We start from the raw sequence: 12,679 nt of genomic DNA on the forward strand, positions 1-12,679 counted from the left end.
TGAAAGATTGGATCTGTTTTAGAGTTTACAAATTACTTGGCAGAGGGTAAATGATAGGGCTGTGCAAGGCTTTGGACAGAGCTTTGGATCCGGAGAAGCTTCGGATGCTTTCGGATTGGAAGCAGCATGTCCGGGTTGAAGTGCTGGCCTCGTTTGGCTTCTGGAAGCGGTTTGGAGCTTTGGAAGAACTTCAGAGCCTCCTTGGACATCCGGCCATAGGGTATAATGGGGAAACAATAAAATATCTATAACTTTGTTGCTTTTTGTTTGATTTGGATGAATTTTTTTTTGGGGGGGGGGGGAGGGTTAACTCTACAGAGAGGATGAAGGCTGCCAAGTTTCAAGATCAGTCCAAGGGTTTGGGGGGGAATGGCACCCTAAATTCTTGAAACCAAAAAACTCCTGTCACATCTGTGTGTTACAACACGGGAGTCAAAAACTGCAGGGGTAGCAGCTCTTCCTGAGGCCACAAAGCCTGCCAAGTTTCAAGAAGATCGGTGCAGGGGTTTGGGGGAGAACTGCCCCTCAAGCTGGTGACAAGCAAAACTTGTGCCATGGGTGCTTGCGGGACTGACTCTGTCGGTCTTGGGGCAGGGAGGGGGGAGACTGCTGCAGGCCTGGCTGCTAAACTGCTGTGTTCCCAGTTACCAATCAATCAATCAATCAATCATGATTTACTCAGGGACCAGCTCAATACACAGGACCTAGCTACTACATAACGACTTAACGAGCAGCAATTAGCACCTACAAAACCAGGCTGAGCAGAGGAAAGACTCAATACAGACAATCAACTGTCCCAAGACAGACACAGTCTTGGCGCGAGTTTTGCCTATCAGCAGCTAGAGGTGCAGGGCCCCAGAACCCCTGCACCGAACTCCTCCACAGCTGGCAGGTGTCACAGCAGGGGCTACCATCCCTGCAGCTGTCACCCTGCTGCGCCTGAACACACGCAGTGTCACCCATGGCATGAGTTTTGCTTGTCTGCAGCTTGAGGGGTAGTTCTCCCCCAAACCTCTCCACCGATCTTCTTGAAACTTGGCAGGCTTTGTGGCCTCAGGAAGAGCTACCACCCCTGCAGTTTTGACCACCCTGCATTGTAACACACAGCCATAACATGAGTTTGGCTTTCAAGAATTGGGGGTACAATTTCCCTCAAACAATTGTACCAATCTTCTTGAAACTTGGTAGGTTTCATGCTCTCAGCAGAGGCTACCATCCTTGCAGGTTTTATCCAAATCAGAAAAGAAACAACAAAGTTATAGCTATTTCATTGATTCCCCCATTATACCCTATGGCCGGATCTCCAAGGCGGCTCCGAAGCTTCAGCTGGACGGAGGTGGAAACCCAGTCCGGAGCTCCGCATCAGATCGCAGCCATCCGAAGCGGCTGGATCCAAAGCCGGATTGGATTGCTGCCGACTCGCACAGGCCTAGTAAATGATCATCAGTGTACAGGCTCTGGAAAAGATAACCATATACCAATAGTAATAGCGCTGGGATCAGGAAAACACAGAAGTATAGATACCTTAGGGGAGCTGCATGAAGTTGGCATTTAGATGGCTGGGGGCACAGGCAATAGCATGTTTGCCTTTAACAGCTGTCCCAGGATTATAGATAGCCAAAACCTTAACCTGACTGATGCCAGTGTAGTTGTAACTCTGATTCTTATAGGGGGGAACCCTTTACTTAAGTGGTCAAAGTTACCTTTCAGGGGATACATCACCTGTGTGCTATTTTAAACTGGTGTCATGGCAACTACACAGGTGTGGTGGGTGTGTCCAGGACTCACAGGATGAAAAAAAAAAAAAAAAGTTTTTTTTCCCCCCCAATTAATCTTGCAATAGAGACCACAGACAAAAAGTTCAGATGTACTTAATTGTTTATAGCCTATTGATTCCAGAGCCATATGTTCTGCACTGCATATCATAGTGACAGGTCACCATGAGAACCTGAAAGTGATATAGTACTGTTAATATTGCCCAATTACACTAGGCAAAATCATATCCTTGACATTGGTTGTCTTTCCCCAGTATGCGACTTTTACATTAACCACTTAAAACCATACTTATTTACTGCTAGACCTGGTCATAAGCTTAAGTACAATACAAAACAACTTGTTCTACTGGTTTACTTTCATATGTAGATAATAATGCTTCCTAACTCTTTATAAGAGATATCAAAACAAAGGAGGTCGGTAACATTAGCCCCATTTAACAGATGGGCAAGTGGAGTTACTTGGAGGTGGAGTGACTTGCCCAACCCAACCCAATCCCACCCCATGGGTTCTCTTCATGATTTGGCCAGGTCACCTGCCCTCTAGGCCACCCTCTTATGCCTTGAAGCAAAGTCCACGGAAGCCTGTAGAAGGAATTTCTGTGCATACTTAGGCAGTTATGGGGCTAAAAGTTTCAATTGTGCTCCAGAATTTTCACCAGGTGCATCTGATGGAACTAGTCTTCCTTAAGGGCCTTGTCACAAGTTATACTTAGTAGGTGTTAACTGCATTTAAAATGCTAGTGTTCAAGTATTCAAACAGTAAAGCAAATGCTAAGCACCACCCTAGCATGACAAAGTTTGAACTTTTTCAGTGAGGAATTTCTCCAGATTGCATTACCTGAAATTCTGAGTACTGAATATGGTTGACTACTCCATGGAGGTAATACTGGGTGCATCTACAAGTGTACATTTACTGCACAGTAACCAAAAATTACCATGAAGTAAAGGCATGCATCTGCACATGCATGCTCATACTGCGCAGTAAGTATGGCAACTTAAGCTTACTTGGGCATAAATTTGATACCTGCATGATGCACGTATCAAGTTTATGCCCAATTAATAACCGGACAGTAACACATGTGTAGACACCTTACTGCACATGTGGACTGACTTGGGACTAACTTTAGTCCCATGTTAATCCACCCACAGTGATACTGTGCTTTAAACAGCTGTATGTGTAGACAGCAGCCTAAAAACTGCTTACTGCACAGTAAATGCATGTGTAAGTGTGCACACCGTCAGAAAAATTCCAGTGCAGTGCTAAGCCTATGATTGACAATCACCTGTTTGTCAGTCTCAGCCTTCCCACCACACCAGAGCCCTCAACTGGTTCTGGTTTGTGTGCATGGGGGGTGGGAAGTGAGGGCGGGCGAACTAGAATGAACAAACAGTTGTTTTTTGGTCCCAGCCTCCATGGGCCTTTGTATACGCCACAGAATTGGCCTTTAAAGTGGATTAAATGCCCTTCTACACTGCTTTACTAGTGTTGCTGTTTGCTCAGTGGCATATTTCACTTTAAATGACTTTGTAACATAGCAAGATCAAACACCTTTGAGGTATTTTAGTTTTCTACCTAACAAAGTGTAACAGTGCACGGGGCACGGGTCAGGGCTTGGCAGGCTTCCAGAACCCTGTGCACCATCTCCTCCACCTTCTACCACCACCAGCACACCAAACCGCCCTCCTGCTGCCTTGTCACTCTGTCCCAGGGGCAAGCCAGCTGTTCCTAGGAGTCCCAGGTGGCAGGGATGGTGCAGGGGTGCCTGAGCTTACCAGCCTCTCCTGCAGCAGGGGTGGGGGGGAGCTGCCACTGAGTCTCACAGCTTCTGAACTGTGGAGGACCCTGGTGCTTTCCCCTGTGGCACCCCCCCCCCGCCAGGTGGCACCCACCCACTCTCACCCAGTCCAGGAAGTCCCCGGGGCTGCTGCAGCCACAGAAGGAAGCACCTGGCCCCACGCAGCTCAGGGGCCAGGCAACCCGGATGCAGCCCATGCAGGCAGGCTCAACTGACGAAGAAAGAAAGAAAAAAAGCAGAGAGGAGACTTATTTCTCTCCCCCTCCCCCCTCCAGAGCCTGCCCGCTTGCCTGAGCTGCATGGGGGCCCAGTGCTTCCCTCTGCAGCTGCAGAGGGGCTGGTGCTTCCTTCTCCAGCTGTGGGACCCCCTGGGACTGCCCAGGCCAAGTGCCAGAAGGTAGGTGCTGCCTGGGGGGGTGCCACCACCATCGTGGATGGAAGCATCAGCCCTACTGCAGCTGTGGAGGGAAGCCCCAGGCCCCCATGTACCTGAGATACCTCTTGGCCCACTGGCATCTCACCCCCTCCCCCAGCCCCTGCCAATAGAGGCGCAGGTAAGGTTTGGGCCCCCACCCTTGTGTACATGCCATGGGGGTTTAGTTCGGTTTAGTTCTCCCTAAATTGAAATCATTGGCGATGTGTAGGGGGTGCACATAGGTGCGTGTGCATCCCTTGAGTGTGTTGGTGCACCCCCTACAAAAAGGCACCTCTGACAGTGTCAGTGGTGCCTGCAGGTAGTCACCGCTTGCCACCCACCCCCCTCCTCGCTGCCAACACCACTGGCTGGGTCTGCGGGCAGTCAGCAATCACCGCTGGCTGCTGCCGATGCTGGCAGTGGCATTTACAGGTGGTCACTGACTTCTGGTTGGCGCTCGCCACCCGCCCCTGCCGCCACTGACAGCACGTGCAGGAGCTCCCTGCTTACGGCTGCCGCGTTCCCGCCGCTGCACTCCCGCCGCTGCCAGCACCACTAAGGGCACGCATCATTCATGACTGAAATGCAGATCTAAACCAAATTAAACCCCCATGGTGTGTACACCCCTGTGGCACCCCATAGCACTGGAACTGGCTGAACAGTATTCTGCAAGGGCTGGGGCCAACAAACATTAATTTGTCAGTCACAGTTCCCTCCCTTCCCCACCTACCAGAGCCAGTTGAAGACTTTGGTATTTTTACGGGGCTGACAGCTGTTTGAAAATCCCAGCCCCTGCAGCCCACCAAAAGACACCAAAGTCTTTAGTGTCTCCATCTTAGGACGTGTTTCTTTTAGGACACTTGCACACATGTGGGAAGCCTGCTCCAATGAGCTGAAAATCCAGCACGTCAGAGCAGACTAGATTAATAGTCTGCTAGACCGTGTAAAATTGAGATGCTCTGGCAGCCTCACGTATCACGTGTATCAGCGGTGTGGTGTACCTCCTTGCTAATAAAATGGTACTGGTGTGGTTTGAACTAAAATACGTTCAATGTGCTTTAGTGCAAAGTGCACCACTGCCATTTTCTCAGTGGAGGCGTGCTGTGCCACTGATACACATGATGCATGGGCCCTTTTAATTAGAATGGCTTGCTAATTAAAAGCACTTGATGCTGCATTGGAAACATGTAAGAATGCCCTTAGGTGGTAGTGAGCATTACAGTGCAACTGCTTAGAAAACTATGACAATCTAAATAAGATGCATGACATGGCTCTAACTCATACTAATGCTCACTATAATTTAAATATGTAGACAAGGCTGTTATTCTCTAATCCTTTTCACCTTCACTGGTTGTTGCCTTTCTCTGGATTCTTCACTTTCCTCCTCCTTCCCCTTTACAGGTATTTGGTTGTTTCATAATGCTTAGGGTCAGAAGGGACCTAAACAGATCAACAGGTCTGACCCCCTGTCCCGGGCAGGAATAGGTGCCGTGATCATATCACCCTAGCTAAATATCTGCCAGCCTCCTCTTCAAGACCCGCAGGTAGGAGGGAGTACCACCTCACTTGGGAGCCCATTCCAGAGCCTGGCAGCCTTAACTGTAAAGTAATATCTCCTGATGTCCAGCCTGAACTTTCCCTCTAACAATTTGTGCCCATTATTTCTAGTAATCCCAGGTGGTGCCCAGGGGAACAGAGCCTCCCGCAATTCCTGCTGGTCCCGGCAGTAAGTTTGCAAATGGCCACCAGATCCCCTCTCAGCCTTCCCTTGTGGAGGCTGAATAGGTTCAGGCTCTTTAGCCTCTCCTTGTAGGGCCTGCCCTGCTGCCCCCTGATCATGACCCTCTCAAGGTTAGCCACATCCCTCTTGAAGTGCTGTGCCCAGAACTGGATGCAGTACTCCAACTGCAGCCTGACCAGTGCCGCATAGAGGGGAAGGATCATCTCCCTGGACCTGCTTGTAATGCTGCTGTAGATGCACGACAAGGTACAGGTAGCCTTACTGACCGCTTCCTTGCATTGGCAATTCATGTTCATCCTGGAGTCAACAATGACACCAAGATCCCTTTCAGCCACTGTGTTGTTGAGAAGGGTGTTGCCCAGCCTACAGGTGTGTTGCTGGCTCCTTCTGCCTAGATGCAATACCTAGCACTTGTCTGCATTGAACTCCATCCTATTCTCATCCACCCACCTCTGTAACCTGTCTAGATCTAGCTGGATTCTGTCCCTCCCCTCCAGCATGCTCACCTCGCCCCACAACTTGGTTTCATCAGCAAATTTGGAAAGCGTGTATTCCACACCCACATCCAGATTGCTGATAAAGATGTTGAACAGTACAGGCCCCAGGACTGAGCCCTGGAGGACTCCACTGCCCACATCCTGCCAGGTTGAAAATGACCCATCCACCACCACTCTCTGGGTGCGACCATCGAGCCATTTTGCCACCCATCTGACTGTGTAGGCATCAATGCCACAGTCACCAAGTTTTTTAAGAGAATGTGGTGGGAAACCATGTCAAAGGCCTTCTTAAAGTCCAGGAAGACAACATCCTCCCAACACCCTCATCCAGGGACTTTGTGACCTGGTCATAAAAAGAAACCAGGTTAGTCAGGCAGGACCTGCCCTCAATGAACCTGTTAGCTGTCCCTGAGCATTACCTCCCCTGCTGGACCATTGCAGTTGTTATTTAAGGCTGTTTCCCTAGCCTAAAGCGCACACTTCCATAGAGAATTGCATTGCTGGCACCTGGTCTCAAGCACAGAGGCTGCTCTAACCTGAATGAAAGCTTCAGGTTAGAAGAAAGCTATGGCATGAGACTGTGGTTGGACTCTGATGCCTCACAGCTGAACTGAAAGCAAGGGCTTGCATTTTTCTGCTTCAAAAGCCTGGCACCTAGCCTGTTTGTGGAACAAAACCCTAACACAGGGTGGACTACAGGGACTAGTAACTACTTGCCACATAAAGGTTACTCACTTCCTGATCCCAATGCTAAGTAGGCCAAGAAAAGATGGAATGGAGTGCACCCTCAGCAAGTTTGCAAATGACACCAAGCTGCGAGTAGCAGATACACTGGAGGGTAAGCTAAGATTCAAAGAGATCTAAACAAACTGGAGGATCAGACCAAAGGAAATCTCATGAAGTTTAATAAGGAAAAGTGCAAAGTTCTGCACTTTGGACAGAACAATTCCATGCACTGGTACAAACTAGGGACCAAGCAGCAAAGCAGTAGCTCTACAGAAGAGGACTTGCGGGTTACAGTGGACAATAAGCTGATTATGAACCAACAGTGTGCCCTTGTGGTGAAGGCAGCTAATGGCATACTGGGTTGCATTAGTAGGAGTATTGCCAGAAGATCGAGGGAAGTGATTATTACCCTCTATTCAGCACTGGTGCGCCCACATCTGGAGTACTGCATTCAGTTTTGGGCCATCCACTACAGAAAGGATGTGGACAAATTGCAGAATGTCTAGATGAGGGCAACAAAAATGACTAGGGGGTTGGGGTACATGACTTAGGAAGTTAGACTGTTCTCAGTGGTGGCAGATAACAAAACAAGGAGCAATGGTCTCAAGTTGCAGCAAGGAAAGTTTAGGTTAGACATAAGGAAAAACTCTCTCATGAGGAGGGTAGTACAACGCTGGAACAGGCTGCGAAGAGCGGTTGTAGAATCTTCATCTCAGAGGTTTTTAAAACCCTGGTAGACAAAGCCTTTCCTGGGATGATCTAGTTACGGATGGTCCTTCTTTGAGCAGAAGGTTGGAATAGATGACCTCCTGAGTTTCCTTTCAACCCTCGTTTTCAATGATTCTGAAGACAAAGATGGTGAGACAAAGAGGCCTTGAAGTGTGTCCATTTACTTCTGTTCCCCTGGTACACTGCTCACCATTTATTTTATTAGTACCTACAGTATTCTCAGAAGAATTTCATGAGCACTTAGGTCAGGCCATCCCAATTCTTAAATTGTTGCAGGGAATCAGTTAAGTGGACTCATGAGAAGAAACTAGGCATTGCAATTCTGAGTCGTGACACTTGACTGAGTGGAATTTACAGACCTGAGTTAGAAGCTAAGTGCAACAGGAACATTTCTATTACATTACATTTTCTCCAGCTTTTTTAAAGGTAAAGCCTTTTAAGAGGTTGTGTCTATCTTTAAAAAAGCAGGAGAAAATGTAATGTGCTGTAATGGAAATGCTTCCAACCACTGGAGACACAGGCCATGAATTATCCAAGATACACAAACCGGGCAACTCAGGACGCCCCATTGCCTTTGGTAATGGCATGATCACAAAGGGAGTTTCTGGCTATGTTGAATCTATCCTATTTTCATATGCCACCATAGCTACCAACTAGTTTCATAGATTTCATAGACATTAGGGCTGGAAGGGACCTCAGAAGATCGAGTCCAGCCCCCTGCCCAAAGGGCAGGAAGTCAGCTGGGGTCATAGGATCCCAGCAAGATAAGCATCCAATTTACTCTTGAAGGTGTTCAATGTAGGTGCTTGAACCACCTCCGATGGCAGGCTATTCTAGACCTTGGGGGCTCGGACAGTAAAGAAATTCTTCTTTACGTCCAGCCTGAAATGGTCTTGCAGTAGTATATAACCATTCGACCTCGTCATCCCTTGGGGTGCTCTGGTGAACAAACGTTCCCACAGGTACTGATGGTCATCCCTGATAAACTTATAGGTGGCCATCAGATCACCCCTGAGCCTGTGCTTTTCCAGGCTAAAGAGCCCCATAGCTCTCAGCCTGTCATCGTAGGGTCTGCTTCCCTGACCTCTGATCATGCGCATGGCTCTTCTTTGGATTCTCTCAAGCTTCTCCACATCCTTTTTGAATTGTGGAGCCCAAAACTGGACACAGTACTCCAGCTGTGGCCTCACCAAGGCCGAGTACAAGGGGAGAATGACGTCCCAGGATTTGCTTGAGAAGCATCTATGGACGCAAACCCGTGTTTTGGTTGCTTTACTAGCTGCAGCATCACATTGCAGGCTCATGTTCATCTTGTGGTCAATGATGACCCCCAAGTCTCTTTCTTCCATAGTGCTAGCCAGTGTAGTGATGCCAAGCCTATAAGGATGCTGCAGGTTTTTGCTCCCAAGGTGGAGAACCTTGCATTTTTTGGTGTTAAACACCATCAGGTTCCCATCAGCCCATTTGCTGAGTCTGTCCAGGTCAGCCTGGATTACCTTCCTGTCTTCAGGTGTGGATGCTTTGCCCCAATGTTTGGTGTCATTGGTGAACTTGGCCAGTCTGGTTCTGACTCCAATGTCCACATCATTAATGAAGATGTTGAACAATACATGTCCAAGGACAGAGCCTTGGGGGACCCTTACTGGTCACAGGGCACCATGACGATTGACTTCCATCAATTACTACCCTCTGGGTCCGACCACGGAGCCAATTTCCCAGCTAGCAGATTGTGGTGGACCCAAGGCCACAATTGGCCAGTTTTGTCAAGAGGTGATCATGGGATACCAGATCAAAGGCTTTTTTGAAGTCAAGATATATGACATCAATCTCTTCTCCCTTGTCCAGGTGATAGGTCACCTGGTCATAGAAGGAAATGAGATTAGTCAAGCAAGACCTACCTGCAACAAACCCATGCTGGCTATCCCTCAGGATGTTGGCAGTGGCCAGTTCATTAAGGATGGCCTCTTTAATAAACTTTTCTAAGATCTTCCCCAGGATAGAAGTCAGGCTGATGGGCCTATAGTTTGCTGGATCCACTTTCCTTCCATTCTTGAAGATAGGCACTACACTGGCCTTCTTCCAGTCTTTGGGCACTACACCAGAGCGCCAGGAGTTTTCAAAGATCCGTGCCAGAGGCTGGGCTATGATGCTCGCCAGCTCCTTGAGTACCCTGGGGTGTAGATTGTCAGGGCCAGCTGACTTGAAGGTATCCAGCCTCTCAAGGTGTTCCTTCACAAGGTCAGCATTGATGGAGGGACGGACACCACATTTTCTTAGGACACTAGCCTCTACTGACAAACTCCAGGAAACATCGTATCAGTGGATGTCAGATCTCTGTACATACACCAACATTCCCCATGAGGATGGATTACAAGCCATAAGGAACTCTATTCCCATGCATGGCAGGTCTGTTTCCATCAGACTTTCCTGTATTATCCTTTCACACAACTGCTTCAGATCTGAAGACTCCCTGTACCTGTAAACAAATGATTTGGTCACAGGCATATGCATGCCCCCAATATATTTAGGACAGATCTTGAAGCCTGCTTCTTCTGCATTTGTCCTCTCATCTCCTTGATATACCCGAGCTACATCAATGATATCTTCATCACGTGGAAATATGAGAAGGAAGACTTTCGCCCTATCTATCAAACTGACCTTTGAACATTCCACCCTGTGATTTCTGCCATATTATTGTGAACTTTTGCAATGTCAACACCACCACCATATTGTATTGGAAAACAACAAACTCTTACAGTTGACTCCATGCCACCAGGCTTCATCCTAAGCACCCTGCTAGATCCATCATCCATGTGATGTTCAAATGCAATGATACATTACAACCATATCTGCCCTGATTGCACCAAGTGGGATGAGTCCTTCAGGGATCCACACTTTACAATACATTCTCAAAGCCATAGTCATTCAAATCAGAACCAGACAGATCTCTGTCTGACCTGCTACAATATCAACCCAATGATAAGGACAACAGATCTCTTTAGTCGTCACTTACAGCCCCCCAGGTCAAATACCTTAAAACACATCATTGATGATATTCAACCCCTTTTGGAAAATGACCACTGTCTTAAGCTAGCTTGGGAGACAACCCTGCCCTGGGTTTCACTCAATATGAAATTGCAGAACAAGAAACCATTCAGAGACTAGATTGCATCAACCCTGGTCTCGTTCTCTACAGGGACTATGGATTCTTATCCTATTACTTGGAATGGCTGCTAATGCTTGTGTCCCCCCAGGTGTTAACAGCCTTTTTCATCTCAATTGAGCAAACAACCTACTTACTCCTTTTCTTACAACTGTTCTCTTTCCTTGTCCCTTCCCCTTCCATGTATTATATATTATTTCTGCCAGTCCATTCATAGCATCTGACTAAGCAGGATGTTGACAATGAAAACTCATGTCTATGAATCAGCTAGTCTGGAAGCTATCACCTTGTCCTACCATCTGCTTGACTTCAGGGTAACAAGGCAAAACACTTCAGTTCTGGTTAGTAATGATTTAACTTATTACTTTTTTCTCTGCCGCTTCAGATTTTCTTCAGACTGCACCTTTCATTGTTCCCTTCCACGTAAGTGTTATGGGAAGCTCACATTAGCTGCTGCCTCCCCCAATCCATTTTCCAGCTCTCATGCTGGGCTGATTCAGCATCATGGAGAAAGGTCCACTTGTCAGGGAATGCTGGGAGGTGCTGTTTTGAGTGGTTTCAGTCCCCCTCCATTTTTTCTTTTTATCCTTGAGAGGCTAAAATTTCACAGAATAAAGAGACTGCAGCTGTGTTGGGGAAAAAACGAGTCACGCCTCAGTAATTTATGGACAATTTCCCATTAATAAGAGATAATGGAGTGCAGTTCAATAGATCTGCAATTGTAACACTTGCTCTTAAGGATACGCAAGGGAATCTGACAATAGTTTACTCATCTCTCAGAAACAGTGCTAACATGATTTTCTGTACCTTATTGTAGGGAGTTTTTAGACCATTTAAAATGATCTAACTGGGCAGCATATTAGAAAATGCAAGTGTATGAAGTTATTGAATGACTCAGTTAACAATATCTTTTACTATGAGCATTGTGGTGTAATGTTGCATTAATGAACAAGGGATTTTTAACCCAAATTTCCCAAGTGCCCACACAGCTTCCATGCATGTAATTACTCGGCCTGTTATTGTGACAGGTACAGGGGCACTACTTGATTCCCAGTATAGGTTTCTCAAAACAGCGCATAACTTGAATTTGCATAAAGGGAACCCACTTTACAATGTAACAAATAGGGATACGTTTCAAGACTTCAACTGTACTGACCTCCAGACCCATTTCTACCACTTTTACAAGACAATTTTGGTACTCACCAACAGCAGATAGTGCACACAAGCCCAGGGTGGTGGTGAATGTTACCATAACAGAGATGGCAACTACAGAAACATGTGTTACAGACAATGAGCAAGGAGCATAGATGCACACTGGATATCCACACTGTATTTTGGTACACATCACTCCCACAATGCACCGCACAAAGCAGCTGACTGTGGGCTTCCACCACACTGATTGCATAAGAGTGAATTTACCTCACATATAGTGAATTTTTTATATTAAAAGATTAATTGTATAAGAGTGAATTTAAACATACAGCACACACATAAAGCAAGAGAAACCTGCAATTCATTCCAATTCCTTTTGCACAACAGTCCAGAGAGAGAAGGAAGTATGCTTTAGGAAGAAATTTTTTAAAAGGGTGGCCTCCCCAACCAGGACTGTTCTGAAACCCACATAGAAGAGCAATCTGTTCACTTCCTGGCTAAGTAAATATAGTCAAAAAGTCCAAGGCTGAATCAATCCAATCTTTGCAGGTTAATCTAAATTGTACAGAGTGAACCTATAACTAAATGGACAGACATTCACTTTTGATTCTGGAAATGCAGCCACATGCTTGTAGTGGCCCAGGCCAGGAGCTGGGGGGTGCTAGAGCATGCTGCTCTGCTCAGC

This window comes from Alligator mississippiensis, chromosome 1 (genome assembly GCF_030867095.1).
Source record: "Alligator mississippiensis isolate rAllMis1 chromosome 1, rAllMis1, whole genome shotgun sequence".
Classification (NCBI taxonomy): Eukaryota; Metazoa; Chordata; order Crocodylia; family Alligatoridae; genus Alligator; species Alligator mississippiensis.